General features: G+C 41.9%; 1 long non-coding RNA gene across 1 annotated transcript; it reads right to left on the reverse strand.

The window, feature by feature from the left end:
- Nucleotides 1–10758: 10758 nt before the first annotated feature.
- Nucleotides 10759–16289, reverse strand: LOC142760747 (uncharacterized). Its single transcript, XR_012883389.1, has 3 exons — nt 16233–16289; nt 15566–15721; nt 10759–11881 (listed from the first exon to the last, which is right to left on the reverse strand). It is a non-coding gene; the product is annotated as an uncharacterized LOC142760747 (long non-coding RNA).
- Nucleotides 16290–17235: the final 946 nt, after the last annotated feature.

Raw genomic sequence — 17235 nt, forward strand, 5'->3', positions numbered from 1 at the left:
TAGCTACGCCCCTGATATACATATATATATAAATATAAATATATTTACTGTATATACTAAGAATCGTACTATAAACTACTTTCTATTTAGGGTGCGCTGTTAGACGGCGTGTACGCTGTTAGGCCTCATGCACACGACCGTAGCCGTGTGCACGGCCGTGATTTTCGGGTCGGCCGGCTGCGGTCTGTCAGCCGCAGGCCGCCCGCAAATCGCGGGACATGCACATGGCCGCCACCATTGTTTTCAATGAGCCCGGACCGCAGAACAGGGCCGTAATAAGACATGCCCGTTCTTTCTGCGGTCCGGGCTCCCGGGCCGTGCAAGGACCGCAAAAACTACGGTCGTGTGCATGGCCCCATAGAAAAGAATGGGGCCGCAATTCTCCCGTGGATTTTCGGGGGAATTGCGGCCGCAAAAACACGTTCGTGTGCATGGGGCCTTAGACGGCGTAGGGTGCTGTTCTGGGCTTGGGTTTACGGTTTGTGTTAGGCGTAGGGTTTAGGTTTAGGTTTGAAAAAAAAAAACTTAAAAAAATAAATAAATAAATAAATAAAAAAAAAGTTTCATTCTTTTAGTGTTCTTAGTTGATTAGGCTTCATGCACATGACCGTGCTCGTAATTACGACTCGTAATTACGAGCACGGCCGGGCACGGCCGGCCGCGGGCAGCTGGCCGCTTTTGCGAGCCGTGCTGTCATTATAAAGTATAGCAGCACGGCCCGTAAAATAGAAAAATAGAACATGTTCTATTTTTTTAACGGCACGGGCACCTTCCCGTGAGAAAACGGGAAGGTACCCGTGGGTAACAGAAGTCTATGAACCCGTTATTGCGGGTCGTAATTACGACCCACAATAACGGGTGTTTTTACGGTCGTGTGCATGAGGCCTTAGTTGATAAAAAAAAATTTGAAACCGCTAGTTCCATTTATTATTTGCGGTTTAGACTGTATTATCATTATGGCTGCCAGAAGATACAGCGTTGAGGAAGCCTATCAGATGCTATGCTCAGATACGGATTCTGCATCTGAAGTTGAGCTTTTAGGGTATGTGCACACGTAGTGACCAAAAACGTCTGAAAATACGGAGCTGTTTTCAAGGGAAAACAGACCCTGATTTTCAGACGTTTTTTGAGCAACTCATGGTTTTCGCTGCGTTTTCGCTGCGTTTTTTACGTCCGTTTTTGGAGCTGTTTTCATTGGAGTCTATGAGAAAACGGCTCCAAAAACGTCCAAAGAAGTGTCCTGCACTTCTTTTGACGAGGCTGTATTTTTACGCGGGTCGTCGTTTGACAGCTGTCAAACGACGACGCGTAAATGACAGGTTGTCTGCACAGTACATCGGCAAAGCCATTAAAATGAATGGGCAGATGTTTGCCGACGTATTGTAGCCCTATTTTCAGACGTAAGACGAGGCATAATACGCCTCGTTTACGTCTGAAAATAGGTTGTGTGAACCCAGCCTTACTTGAAAGCGACAGCGAAAGTGTCGCTTCAAGGGATTCTATGGATATGATACCCAGCACCAGTCATATGGGAGACGGCGCAGTTGCCACAACGTCCGTTCAAAGTGCAGCCCCTGAAATTGCACAACCCCACCAAACCGATTTAGTGTGGGAACCCACGAGTTTATTTTCTCCCACCATAAATGACTTTATTGCTACTCCTGGCATAAGTCCCAATGTCAGTAATTTTTCACCACTAAATTATTTTAATATTTTTATTACGGACCAAGTTTTGGAACATTTTGTGCAGGAAACAAATTTGTATGCCAGGCAGTACATTGCCAATAAGCCTTCGTCACCTAATGCCAGGTTGTGGAATCCCACAAATTTCAAAGGGCGTCTCTCATTCCGTCAATTCATACCCTCAAAAAGTGCAAAATACGGGGTAAAGATCTACAAGTTATGTGAAAGCACTACTGGCTACACATGTGCATTTAAGATCTACGAGGGTAAAGACAGTGAATTTAATCCACCAGGGTGAACTCCAAATATTGGTACCACTGGTAAGATTGTGTGGGATTTAATTGGCCCTTTCCTACACAAGGGGTATCATGTATACACGGACAGTTTTTATACCAGTGTGCCATTGTTTAGCGCCCTTCATTGTGCCAACACCGGAGCCTGTGGCACAATACGCGGGAATCGCAATGGTTTCCCACGTCAACTTGTGGATAAAAAACTACGAAAGGGGGAGTCATGCACTTTTCAAATTGAGAAGATGCTGGCTTTAAAATTTCGTAACCGCAAGGACGTCTACATGATCAGCACTGTCCATTCAAGTGCAACAGCAACTATTAGAGAACGTGGGGTCTCTGCAGATAGACTTAAAAGCCTGTGTGTGTCATCGGCTATAACAAATTCAGGTTGCGATGCAGAACGCATTTGTCCTGTACAAAAAAACAGCGGGCAGGGCGACATTCTTTGAATTTCAGGAGAAAGTGATTGAAGATCTCCTATTTCAATCTGCAGACCAGAGAGTAGTCCATGAGTCAGAGGATGTACACCGACTTGTTGAAAAACATTTTTTACACCCCATCCCTTCAACATCTAACCAAAAATACCCCAAAAACGGTGTCAGATCTGCAGCAAACGAGGACAGCGAAGTGAGTCACGATATTATTGTTCCGCTTGTCCTTCCAACCCTGGTCTATGCATAAGTCCCTGTTTTGTCCTTATCAATACACTATGGGCTTTATTACAGTTTTGTTCGGGTTTTTGGTGGACCTCTTACACCCGACAATACTTCTAGAAATAGCGACATTAATTTGGGGAGTAGTGGTCCTTTACTGTATCTATACATACGGTGTGGGACACTGCCCCTTTATATATTCTACAGGTCATTGGTTGTTTTGTGCACATGGCGGTTCCTACCTTGCCGGGCAGGGGCTTGTTATGGTGTACCGCGTCACTTGGCACATTCGTCCCTTATATAGGGATTGATGGAGCTAAAGAGACGTTGTATGACCAGTCACTTTGAATAATAAAGTCATTACAGCCCTACAAATTTTCTTTCATCCTGTGAACATGCTCTAGTTTTCCACATAGCTGGACACATTCTTCCTCCTTTTTTTTTAATATATTGCCTTTTTCCGCCAACAGTTTAATAAATTTTCCCACTCTAACTTACTATATATCAGAGCGGGTTGATATACATAATGTCTATGGACTGACATGATTTCAGGACAGCTGCTTTCTTAGCACGACATAGTCATAGGGTGTAGAAACTGTTAGGGACATCTATTTCTCAATCTAGAAAAGTAGAGTCCTCCCATTTTCAAAGCAAAATGTGTGTCCTGAAAGCCTCCAGGTGCTCCCTTCCTTTTGGGTTCTGCCGTGTGTCCAGGAAACACATTAGGGCCACAATGGGGATATTTTTGAACACAGGAGAAACAGGGTGATACATTTTCTGGTGCATTTCCTTATTCTCATGTCCTCTGTACAAGAAATCTGACCTTAAAATGACACATTTGTGAAAAAAAGTGAAATAGAATTTTCTTTCCACCTGCTTTGCATTAATTCCTGCGAAAACTGTGGGGTCAAAATACTTAGTACACACCTAGATGAATACCTTAAGCGGTCTAGTTTTCAAAATGGAGTCATTTATGGGGAGTTTCTATCTTTTTGGCAGCTCAGTGCCTCTATAAATGTGTAATGGGACCTGAGACATTTTCAAGCAAAATGTGTGTCCTGAAAGTCTTCGGGTGCTACCTCCCTTTCGGGCCCTGCCGTGTGTCCAGGCAACGCATTAGGGTCACAATGGGGGCATTTTTGAAAACAGGAGAAACAGGGTGATAGATTTTGAGGGGTGTTTCTTCATTCTCATGGTCGCTTTACAAAGAAATCGGTCTTCAAAGTGATACTTTTATATAAAAAGTGTTTTGTTTTTTTATTTCACCTGCTATGCATTCAATTTAGCAAAAAACTGTGGGGTCAAAATACTCACTACAGCCCTAGATAAATACCTTAAGGGGTCTAGTTTTCTAAATGGGGTAGTTTATGGGGAGTTTCTATCGTTCTGGTAGTTCAAAACCTCTCCAAATGTACAGTGGGGCCTAAAACATTTTCAAGCAAAATATGAGACCTGAATGCCTCCGGTTGCTCCCTTCCTTTCGGGCCCTGCCGTGTGTCCAGGCAACACATTAGGGTTACAATGTGGGCATTTTTGAAAACAGTAGAAACAGGGTGATAGATTTTGGGGTGCATATCTTCATTCTCATGGTCGCTTTACAAAGAAATAGGTCTTCAAAGTGATACTTTTATATAAAAAGTGTTTGTTTTTTTAATTTCACCTGCTATGCATTAAATTTAGCAAAAAACTGTGAAGTCAAAATACTCACTACACCCCTAGATAAATACCTTAAGGGGTCTAGTTTTCTAAATGGGGTCGTTTATGGGGAGTTTCTATCGTTCTGGCTGTTCAAAACCTCTCCAAATGTACAGTGGGGCCTAAAACATTTTCAAGCAAAAATGAGACCTGAATGCCTCCGGTTTGCTCCCTTCCTTTCGGGCCCTGCCGCGTATCCAGGCAACGCATTAGGGTCACAATGTGGGCATTTTTGAAAACAGGAGAAACAGGGTGATAGATTTTGGGGTGTATTTCTTCATTCTCATGGTCGCTTTACAAAGAAATCGGTCTTCAAAGTGATAATTTTATGAAAAAAGTGAAATTATATTTTTTTACGCCTGCTTTGCATGAATTCTTACAAAAAAACTGTGGGGTCAAAATACTTACAACACCCCTTAATAAATACCTTAAGGGGTGTAGTTTTCAAAATGGTGTCACTTGTGGGGGTTTCCACCATTTTCACACCTATGAGCCTCTGAAAACCTGGCTTGGTGCAGGAAAACAAAATGTACTTCAAAAGTTATAAAATCATTACTAAACTTGTAAGTCTTCTAAATTGCTCCCCAAAAAATTTTTTTTTTTCAAAAGTGCTGCCAAAATAGAGTAAAGCAATGGAAATATATATTTAATAAAAAAAATTGTACAGTATGTATGTACATATGTGACATATTGCAGTTAAAAATAGGGAAAAATGATCATTTTTACAAAATTTCTTCAATTTTTCTATTTTTTCATTAATTTCCGCAAATCGTATCAGTCTACTTTTACCACTAAAATAAAGTACAACGTGTGGCGGGAAAAAACAATGTCAGAATTAGTTGGATATTCAAAACTTTCGCAGAGTTATTCTCTGATAAAGTCAGACATACCAGATTTAACAAATCTGGCTTGGTCAATAAGGTCTTTTCAGGCCCGGTCATTAAGGGGTTAATCCACCACTGTATATACACCACTGACCATGTGTGAACATATTAACAGTTATCTTGTCTTTTATTTACCTTCTCTTTACATATGCCCTATCAAGACATAGGTAATAGAGGGGAGTCCCAGGGTTCCGAAGCCCTCCATAGGACAGTGCTGCTACAAAAGAGAGGGATCCATGCATGACAAGAACGTCCCATTAAAATGGTATCTCATAACAACAACTTTTCATATTGGGTAATATCCTATTAGGGTATATGGACCTCATAGAGTTAATCCCCTGATCAATGTTCCAGAGGCAGATAGAAATAAACATGATTCGAATTTTCAGATGTGGCATAATTGCTGTGGATTTGCGATACAGATTTCGCACCCCTAATCCATGGAACTTTACAGTACAATACATGGAGGTTATCAAAACCCCATCCACATGTAGTCGAAAAAAATTCTGTGTGAAAATCAGCGCACACTTCTGATTTTAAAGTCTGCACCATGTATATTCTGTTGCAGTGGATTTTCACCACAGATTTCACCCTTTGCAATGCGAAAAATTAAAACCAGGACAAATCCGCGGCAAAATCCGCATGTAACAAATGTCTGGACTTAGCCTAAAAGGATATTGAACTCCGCCACATGCTGAGAAATAAAGACACGAGAGAATTGTAATATTTAAAAATATTTATTTTATATATTTTATTTGTATATTTTATTAATGTGAATGACAACCCTATACCTAAACCTGTTGATCCAGAAGAAGGCAAAAACCCTGGACAAATGTGGCCAATTAGTATCACAGGGGAAAAATTCCTTCTTGACCCCAGAAAATGGCGATCAGTTAAAAACCCTGGATCAAAGCCGCTAATCCTAGTACTAGATGTGTGTTAGGCCATGTTCAGACGTGGCAGAATTTTTCCGCTGCAAATGTTGGTGCAGATTCGGGGCAATTACGCAACGAATCTGCACCAACATTTGCATATTTGACAGGCAATTCAGACGTTGCAGATATCACAGCGTACTTGCCACAGATTTCAGTTTTTGCATTGCAAAGGCTGAAATCCGCAGTGAAATTCCGCTGCTTCTCCGCAACATAATGAGCATGCTGCGGAGGGAAAATTCTGCACCGCAGCCTACATTCCGCACTGTTATTTTCCGCAACGTCTGAACTAACTTTCCTAAAAATGTATAGAAACAAATGTAAAAAACGGCTGCTGCAGAATTACACTGCGGATTGTCCGCAGCGGAATTCAACAGCAATTCCGCCACGTCTGAATGTGCCCTTACTGATCGTCTGTTCTGTACCATCCTATGCTAGTTACTCGGGCAGTGAGTAGCTGGGAATGATCTGTCCTGTGTACCTGTGCTCTGCATACGTCATTTACAGTGGTTTTGGGGAGGTATTAGCGTTTATATTATTGTGAAGCATGAGGCCTAGTTCACACAGAGTTGAGTTGACAGGCAGAAAAAAATCTGCCTCAAACTTTTTCTTTTTAAAATGCACGGTTTTTTATTTTATTTTGCAACTACAATAACCGTGGTGGTATTTGGTTAAAAACCTCTCCAAACTAACAGCGTCTTTTTTCCCCCTCCCATTGATTTCAATGGAAGTTTAGCAGCAAAATCAGCTCTAATATAGGGCATGATGTTTTTTTTCCGCGAGCAAACAAAAACCGCTAAACCACGGTTTCCCAGTCAAAATCATCACCAAAACCGCTGTGTGAATTGGGCCTTATTATTTGTATTAGGAGGGATTCACACGAACGTGGTTTTCACGCGCCACGCACAGACCAATACAAGTCTATGGGGCAGTACAGACAGTCCGTGATTTGTGCGCAGCGTTTGTTCGCTGCATACAAAACGCGACAGGTTCAATATCTCCACGTATTTCGCGCATCACGCACCCATTGAAGTCAATGGGTGCGTGAAAACCACGCAGGTTGCACGGAAACACTTCCGTGCGAACCGACTGAAACAGCGCACCAGCTGTCAAAAGGATGAATGTAAACAGAAAAGCACCACGTGCTTTTCTGTTTCCAAACATCCAAATGGAGTGTCTTTGAGATGAGCGAACCCGGACAATCGAACCGAACTTCACCGGGTTCGGCCGAACTAGTTTTGGCCGAACGCGGCAAAAAAAATTCCGGTACGCGACGTCAGGAGATAGTCACTGTCCAGGGTGCTGAAGGAGTTAACCTGTTTCAGCACCATGGACAGTGACTACCGATCCCAATAAACATGAACCTGTAAAAAAAAACGAAGTTCTGACTTACCGATAACTCCCGGCTTCTTCCTCCAGTCTGACCTCCCGCGATGACAATTCAGTCCAAGTGACAGCTCCAGCCAATCACAGGCCAAGCACAGGCTGCAGCGGTCACATGGACTGCCGCGTCATCCAGGGAGGTGGGGCCAGATGTCGAGAGGCGCGTCACCAAGGACGTGTCACCAAGGCAACGGCCGGGAGAGAAGTTCTCGGTAAGTACGAACTTTTTCTGTTTTTTTAACAGGTTGCTGTATATTGTGATCGCCATTCACTGTCGAGGGTGCTGAAAGAGTTACTGCCGATCAGTTAGCTCTTTCAGCACCTTGGATAGTGACGGGCGTCGACTAGCCTCATCTCTATGATGGCGGCTGCGGGAAAATCACGCAGCCACGCATCATACATGGATGACACACGCAGCTGTCAAATGGTTTTTGCGCGCGCAAAACGCTGCGTTGTTTGCGCGCGCAAAAACGCAACGTTCGTCTGAATCTGCCCTTATAGTGAGGTGTCAAAGCTTAATATTCTTGAGAGGTATGAGTTTGAATATGATAGTGATAAATTTGTGTTTATATTATAGTTAGGTATATGGGCACGGCCAGATGTGGCAGAGTTTTTCCGCTGCAAATGTTGGTGCAGATTTGGGGCATTTACGCAACGAATCTGCACCAACCTTTGCATATTTGCCAGATAATTCAGACGTTGCAGAAAACACAGCAGACTTGCCACAGATTTCAGTTTTTGCATTGCAACGGCTCAAATAAGCAGTGAAAATCTGCTTCTTCTCCGCAACAGTCAGTGCATGCTGCGGAGGGAAAATTCCGCACCGCAGCCTATAGTCCGAAAGGCTGGGTTCACACGTGGCGGAATTTCACTTAAATTCCGCTGCGGACACTCCGCAGCGTTAATCCGCAGCGGAGCCGTTTGTCCATTGACTTTCACTTTAATTTAGCAGTGTTCGTTTAGACGATGCGTACAATTCCGCTGCGGAGCATAGGCTGCGGAGTCGAATTTGGTGTCCGCAGCATGCTCTGTCTGTTGCGGAGCAGTGGCGGACTCATGGCGGAATTTCTCCATTGACTTCAATGGAGATTCTAAGTTCCGCAATGAAGTCGCAGCTGTCATGCACATATTATGTGTGCTGCGGATGCGTCTTGCTTTTTTAACTTGACATTTCTTCATTCTGGCTGGACCTATGTATTTCTAGGTCTACAGCCAGACTGAGAAAGTCAATGGGGCTCCCGTAATGACGGGAGCGTTGCTAGGAGACGTCTGTAAATAGTCACTGTCCAGGGTGCTGAAAGAGTTAAGCGATCGGCAGTAACTGTTTCTGCACCCGGGACAGTGACTACCGATCACAATATACAGCAACCTGTAAAAAAATATAAGTTCATACTTACCGAGAACTCCCTGCTTCTGTCTCCAGTCCGGCCTCCCAGGATGACGTTTCAGTCTAAGTGACGGCTGCAGCCAATCACAGGCCAAGCACAGGCTGCAGCGGTCACATGGACTGGCGCGTCATCCAGGGAGGTCGGGCTGGATGCCGAAAGAGGGACGCGTCACCAAGACAACGGCCGGTAAGTATGAAAATCGTTTACTTTCACTAGGGAAAGTGCTGTCCCTTCTCTCTATCCTGCACTGATAGGGAGAAGGGAAGCACTTTTCCCGCAGTCCGCAGCAGCTAGTCCGCATCAATTTTCTGCACATTTTGTGCAGATCCGCAGCAGAATCTGCAACGCAGTTGCGGAGGAAATCCGCCACGTGTGGTCATGCCCAAACAGAGTTTTCTGCAACGTCTGAAATAACTTGCCTAAAAATGTATTGAAACAAATGTAAAAAACGGCCGCTGGAGAATTTCACTGCGGACTGTCCAAAGCGGAATTCCACAGCAATTCCGCCACGTCTGGCCGTGCCCTTAAGAGGAAGTGGAATTCTTTTTTTATTAGATCTGGAACAGATGAATAGTGGAACTATCCCCCAAACAGAAAAAGACCTTAGGGCTGGTTTCAAATGTGTTAGTAGCTGTTTGAGGAGCCATGTTTTTTAATTTTGTTTTTTGTTTGTTTGTTTGTTCCTCTTTTTTCTTTTTCTTTCAATGTCTCTCTCTCCCCTCCCCACGTGATATTTTCCAGGGTTTTAGGGGGAGATTGTTGATTTTCCAGCATTGACTTTGGGATAGTGTTTGTACTGCATAATATTTTGTTTAATATAATGTTAATGTAACATTTTCTTAGTTTGTTTTTTTTATATATAATTCGACAGCAATAAAAAATTATATTATACAAAAAAAAATATTATAGTGAGGTATTAGTGATTATATTATAGTGAGGTATTAGTGATTATATTATAGTGAGGTATTAGTGATTATATTATAGTGAGGTATTAGTGATTATATTATAGTGAGGTATCAGTGATCATATTATAGTGAGGTATTAGTGATTATATTATAGTGAGGTATTAGTGATTATATTATAGTGAGGTATCAGTGATCATATTATAGTGAGGTATTAGTGATTATATTATAGTGAGGTATTAGTGATTATATTATAGTGAGGTATTAGTGATTATATTATATTGAGGTAACAGTGTTTATATTATAGTGAGGTATTAGTGATTATATTATATTGAGGTAACAGTGTTTATATTATAGTGAGGTATTAGTGATTATATTATAGTGAGGTATTAGTGATCATATTATAGTGAGGTATTAGTGATTATATTATATTGCGGTATTAGTGATTATATTATATTGAGGTATTAGTGATCATATTATAGTGAGGTATTAGTGATTATATTATATTGAGGTATTAGTGATTATATTATAGTGAGGTATTAATGATTATATTATAGTGAGGTATTAGTGATTATATTATAGTGAGGTATTAGTGATTATATTATAGTGAGGTATTAGTGATTATATTATATTGAGGTAACAGTGTTTATATTATAGTGAGGTATTAGTGATTATATTATAGTGAGGTATTAGTGATCATATTATAGTGAGGTATTAGTGATTATATTATAGTGAGGTATTAGTGATTATATTATATTGAGGTATTAGTGATCATATTATAGTGAGGTATTAGTGATTATATTATATTGAGGTATTAGTGATTATATTATAGTGAGGTATTGGTGATTATATTATATTGAGGTATTAGTGATTATATTATAGTGAGGTATTAGTGATTATATTATATTGAGGTATTAGTGATTATATTATAGTGAGGTATTAGTGATTATATTATAGTGAGGTATTAGTGGTTATATTATATTGAGGTATTAGTGATCATATTATATTGCGGTAACAGTGTTTATATTATAGTGAGTTATTAGAGTTATTAGAGTTTATAATATTGAGAGGAATTAGTGTTTATCTCCTGAACGTCCCCTCTACAGCACATATGGGATTACATTTCCCTGCTGCCAGCTACTGTGTTTCTTTTTTATTTGCCTTATTTCTCGCTCTGATCGGAGGAAGCGTCGCCCAGCTTGCGCTCGGTTTTTCTGGCACATGTGCTGGTTGCGCTCTGCCTCATTGGCGTCCTGACTCTTCAGGCACCATTTTTGGTGGGCAGTGTTGCTGTTCAGAGTCCGGTTCTCCAGTTTCTGCTTTAGGATTCCTCCTCTATCCGGCGGGCAGGTCGCACCGCTGCAGGGTAATTGCTCTGGCAACTCTACATACTATACTCGCTTTGGTTTTCATTATGTGGCATACTTCAGCCATATTTTATATAGGTCGCTGTCAGACCAGGGACAGCCCCAGGGGAGGCTGGGCCTCTGCTTTATATGGAAACTAGCCTGTCATTGTACGCTCTTGCTCGTTTGTTGGATGCTGAGCATGTAGCTGCTGTTATTTCTTACATGGTATACTGGCATGATGCCGTCTGCATCTTACTGGGCAGGCACTGCAATCCCCATTATTGTTTTCTGTCCTCAGATGTTTCAGCTCTTCTAAAAGAAAACATTTCTGCTGTCATAAATGTGATGTGACCCTGCCTGAAAGCTATGAGGTCAGGCTTTGCATGCACTGTCTCAGATGGGAGTCAGGTCATTCCTCGTCCGCACCCTAGGAAGTCATGGACTGTGTTAAAGATTTTGTTTAATCACCCATGGAAGAGTAAGAACTCTATATTTGAAGTAGAATTGCTCTCTACGCTTGTTTATTGCCTCCTCTCTGCTAGCTTGAGAAAAGATGTTTTGGCCCAAACGTCTGCCTCCGTCCAGTGGTCTGAGTCTAGTAGGCATAGCAGAAGGAGGAGCAGCTCAGTGATGTCCACGGTGCATGGCATGACCTTGGGATGGTGGATGAAGTCTTCTCTTCTTCAAATAAGAAAGACGACTCTAAAGCCTCTCTTTTCCTGGTGGATAAAATCCATAATCTTATCAAAGCGGGCAAGTTAGAGGATAAAGATCCTTCTCTGTCCTATGATGACCGGGACGCCTGAGGCAGGCCTAAAACATTGAAGGTGGAACATGCCTCTAAACAGAGCATGGTCTCCGAATGGAAGACTCCTGAAAAACACAGTTTATTTACAGGCGGTTTAAACTCCTATATCTACTACAAGAAGATCAGCTAGAGGAGTAGAGCTCCCTGCCTAAAGTGGATGTAGCCATAGCTAAGCTCTCTAAAAGCACCGTGGTCCCTTTGGAAGATGGCGCCAGTTTGAAGAACGCTCTGGATTGGAAATAGGAACCTGGCTTTTAAGCGCTCTTTTTCTTCTTGGGCAGCTCAGGCTAAAGTGGTTATTGCCCCCTTTTGAGTTGGCTGTCGCAGGAGCTCGAGGTAGTATCTGTCATGGGGTCAGCAGAGGGTGGTGTTAACGCACCTTGTCACCAATGGATTTGACTTGGGGCTAAACCGGGGAGCAAAGTCTAAGGGAATCCCTGGTCTTCAGCCTTTAACTCCTATACAGGGATCTGGACTTCACTGCAGGGGATCCACAGGTTGTTACCCCCAGAGTAGTCTCCCTTGGTGACGGCCAACGTAACAGGTGTAGAGACTGATAACGGGGTCAGGTATAGGGGAAGGTTAGACTGCAAGGTACAAAACGAGTCACGTAGCAAGGTACAAAACGAGTCACGTAGCTAATGGTCAGTGCAGGCGACAATAGTTCATCATGGGTAACAAGGCAAAAGGTATGGGCAGGCAGCAGGCACGGATGGTCAAGGTACAGGCTGAGTTTAACTTCCATCAGTGGTGAGCTCAAATCTTGGCTAAGTAGGTGCTAGATATAATACAACACGTCTACTCTATAGACTTCGCCATCTGGTCCAGAGACAAGTTTGCTTTAACTTTAGTCCCTTTGCAAACAGAGCTTGGCACAGGAGTGTATTTTCCAATCCAAGGTATGTTTCAGAGCGAGACCATCCATTCTGTAGTGTTCCTTGTAGAATGTGCATTGTCACAGTGGACCTAAAAGATGCCTAACTGCATGTTCCTGTGGCAGAGGCAAACACAATTTCTGAGAAACGCCCCAAATTGCCCCCAATGATTTCAATGCGAAGCAGAGGCGTTTTTCCCTGTGCGGCACTGGGCCGCTCGCAGAAGAGAAAAGCTGCATGCTCTTTAATTGAGCGGTTTCCACCTCTGACCTCTCATGTTTTTCCGTGGCTTTTTACCCCGGTTTCTGCGATCTACGGAAAAAAAAGCTTAAAGGCGTTGTCCAGTACCGGACAACTGATGACCTATCCACCAGTTAGGTCATTAGTATATGATATGTCGGGGTCCGACACCTGGACCCCGCACCGATCAGCTTTTCCGGCTTGCCTGCGGGCCCTGGATATCATTGCAAAGCATGCAATGTATGGAGCCAGAAGCAGTTGGCTCCGTACATTGCATAGCGGACGTTCTGCAGTACTGCAGCTCGGCCGCCATTCCATGCTTGGAGCCATCTGCCTCCGGCAGCGGCAGCCGGAGCGGCTGATCGGTGCGGGATCCGAGTGTCGGACCCCCATAGATCATATACTAATGACCTATTCGGCGGATAGGTCATCAGTTGTCCGATAGAGGACAACCCTTTTAAAATTTTGAGGCCGATTTTTTTCTGCCAGACAAAAAAGGCTGTGTGAACATAGCCTTAATGTTCTTATTTTGTGCAATATTAATGATTATATTAACCTCTGCTAGTAGTGTTCATGAAATTATGAAATATTTTTATATAATTATTGTATTCTGAGGTATTACAGTGTATATTAATGCAAATTCTTAGTGTTCACAATATTATGAGATATTTTATTGTTGTGAGGGTTTTATTGTCTTTATTTCATGAGGTATTTGTGTTTCTAAGTGTTATTCGTTGTATCAGGCTGCTGGCAAAGCTTCTGGCATATTTGTCAAGCATATTAGTAGGCATATCCATAGGGGTATGTGCACACACACTAATTACGTCCGTAAATGACGGACGTATTTCGGCCGAAAGTACCGGACCTAACACAGTGCAGGGAGCCGGGCTCCTAGCATCATAGTTATGTACGATGCTAGGAGTCCCTGCCTCGCTCCAGGACAACTGTCCCGTACTGAAAACATGATTACAGTACGGGACAGTTGTCCTGCAGCGAGGCAGGGACTCCTAGCATCGTACATAAGTATGATGCTAGGAGCCCGGCTCCCTGCACTGTGTTCGGTCCGGGACTTGCGGCCGAAATACGTCCGTCAATTACGGACGTAATTAGTGTGTGTGCACATACCCTAAGAGTGTCCATTTTGCCTCGATCGCACTGGTATATGTCGGTATACCTTTTTTTTCTGTTGTATGGAATAGGACAATCTGCTGTTCTGTTCCATACAGAGGTATTCTGTAAAAAAAGTTGTACCCCACGATCTTAATTTTTTTAACATGGTAGCCTATGGGCTAGGAATGCCACTGTATGCCTTCACAATTGTATCCATTGGCATCTGGCAGGGGTAGTGTATATGTCGGGAAATACTCCCGACTTATACTTCCTCCGACGCATTAGCGCTTATATCATTAAGTATTTGTTTTGTATTTTTGTAAATGTCAGATAGATGTAAGTTCCACCTCTGGGACCCGCACCTATCTCCAGAACGGGGCTCCCTAAACCCCATTCAGTCGTTCTGTGTTGCGGCTGAATGAGGTGAACTCCGACCATGAAAAAGGTTATATGTTCATGAGTTACGTAAACAGCGTCGCCTGCTGAGCTACGCTGTATCCGTAAGTTCCATAGAACTGAGTGGTAGTTACGGAAACCGTTATGGAAGCAACGTAGCATGGGAGCTATGCTGTTTCCGTAACTACCATTCAGTTCTATGGGACTTACGTAAACAGCGTAGCTCAGCGAGCTACGCTATTTACGTAACTCACGACCATATAACCTTTTTCATGGTCGGAATTCACCTCATTCAGCTGCAACACAGAGCGACTGAACGGGGTTTAGGGGGCCCAGTTCTGGAGATAGGTGCGGGTCCCAGAGGCATCTATCTGACATTTATGACATATACAGTGGATATGTCATAAATGTCTCTCATGGGAAAACCCCTTTAATGCACGGTGTGATATTATGGACGAATATGAGTATTATTTTCATATCATTGTTAATATTATTGTGTGGTATTGCCAAATATACTATTGTTTGGTATTAATGTATATATTATTGTTTAGTATTACTGTATATATTATTGTTTGGTATTACTGTATATATTATTGTTTAGTATTAATGTATATATTGTATGGTATTACTGTATATATTATTGTTTGGTATTACTTTATATATTATTGTTTAGTATTACTGTATATATTATTGTGTGGTATTACTGTATATATTATCGTATGCTATTACTTTATATATTATTGTTTGGTATTAATGTATATATTGTATGGTATTACTGTATATATTATTGTATGTTGTTACCATACTATTGTGCCGCGTTATTGTGAATATTATTACAGGTTAATACTTGGTATTAATGTACATGAAATTGTATTATTATTTGTGTTATATAATGTTTAATATTATCTTACAATATTTATGTTACATTTATTGTGCAGTTGTAATATTTTTTCCATGTGTGGTGTTTATTCTACCTAGTGTTGATAATGAAACTGTGAGCTCCTGCTCATTGCACACGGCGGCTGCGTTCCATGGACAGAGCTGTTGCGCTTTATGTATTCTGGTTTGGCTTCTTCTCCAAATATGAAAATGTGATGATCCAAGGCTTTCCTGTCATCTCCTGAGGTGACCTGTAAACAGCAACTTGATTGGTTCCTGTAGGTCACATGTCCACTTTTCCATTGCACTACTTCTGGTAAATCTCCCTAATAACAAGTGAGGATGAAAAAAGTGTGTGTTGCCCATAGCGACCTATAATATAAAATGCTGGATTATGATTGGTTGCTATGGGCAGCACCACTGTTTGTCTGCACTAGTTTTCATACACACTGTATAATATACTTTATCTATGTCCTGATCATACAGAGACTATAATATTAGAATGTGTATTATATACCACGTAACCAGATACAGCAATTTATTCAATGAGTAAATAGAGGGGGGGGGACTATAGGCAGAAATTCTCCCTACTGTACTATACATATATCTTCTATTCTACTGTGTCATGCTACATGTAATGGATTTGAGGCAATTAATAAATAAATATTAGAAAGATAATGATAAATTCTATTGCTATCTAATTATTTATTCTGTAGATGTCGTATGTTGTATGTCATGACTTCAGGAAAGTGATGGACTTACGTGTATTCTGTATTCTGCCCTCTCTTCTCATCTTCATCTCCTGATGTGAGCTCCGGTTACACAGAGCAGCATTAGTTTTATGGAATCCTGTGATGTCACAATGTTGATGTCATCTTATGATGTAACAATGTGTACTGAGCTACGGGTCACCACCTTGTTGGCAGGTACCAGCAATAATAAGGTTACATGTGATATAGAATAATGGAGTCAATGGCACACATTTACCAACATTGCCATATTTTATGGCAGTCAAAATGGAGGGGGTGGTGGGTGGGAGTTGGGCCTAAATTATTATAAGGGATATTCCAAGGAGTAACAGTGAAAAGGTATACGTTTAAATTACTAAGGTGTGAAATTTCTGCCTGTATAAACGTTTAAAATGATTCTTTATTATCAAATTGATTAAAATTGGTAGGGCACAAAGTGCCAAAAGATCCAGGTACAGGCGTTGGCAACCAGATCAAAAGCGCAGACTGAATTGTATGTGAAACAAAGGAGACAGTCAGCACGCACCCATTCATGGATGCCTGATTGTATCAAGGTGAATTATCACAAAAACCAGTTCAGAGTGCTTAGCAAATATTGATGAGATCTGATTGCCACAGATTAGTTAGCAGGCACACTCCCAACGCGTTTCTGCACCATGTAGGGGAGCGTCCTCAGGGGTACGAGTTGCCTGATTTATTAACGTAGAGTTAAGAAAGAGCCTGTCAGCTGATATTCAGCTGTTCGTTAGGTGTAACGGCGCATATGAGACATCTGATATATGATGTCTCATATGCGCCGTTACACCTAACGAACAGCTGAATATCAGCTGACAGGCTCTTTCTTAACTCTACGTTAATAAATCAGGCAACTCGTACCCCTGAGGACGCTCCCCTACATGGTGCAGAAACGCGTTGGGAGTGTGCCTGCTAACTAATCTGTGGCAATCAGATCTCATCAATATTTGCTAAGCACTCTGAACTGGTTTTTGTGATAATTCACCTTGATACAATCAGGC

This window comes from Rhinoderma darwinii, chromosome 4, assembly GCF_050947455.1.
Source record: "Rhinoderma darwinii isolate aRhiDar2 chromosome 4, aRhiDar2.hap1, whole genome shotgun sequence".
Taxonomy (NCBI): domain Eukaryota; kingdom Metazoa; phylum Chordata; class Amphibia; order Anura; family Rhinodermatidae; genus Rhinoderma; species Rhinoderma darwinii.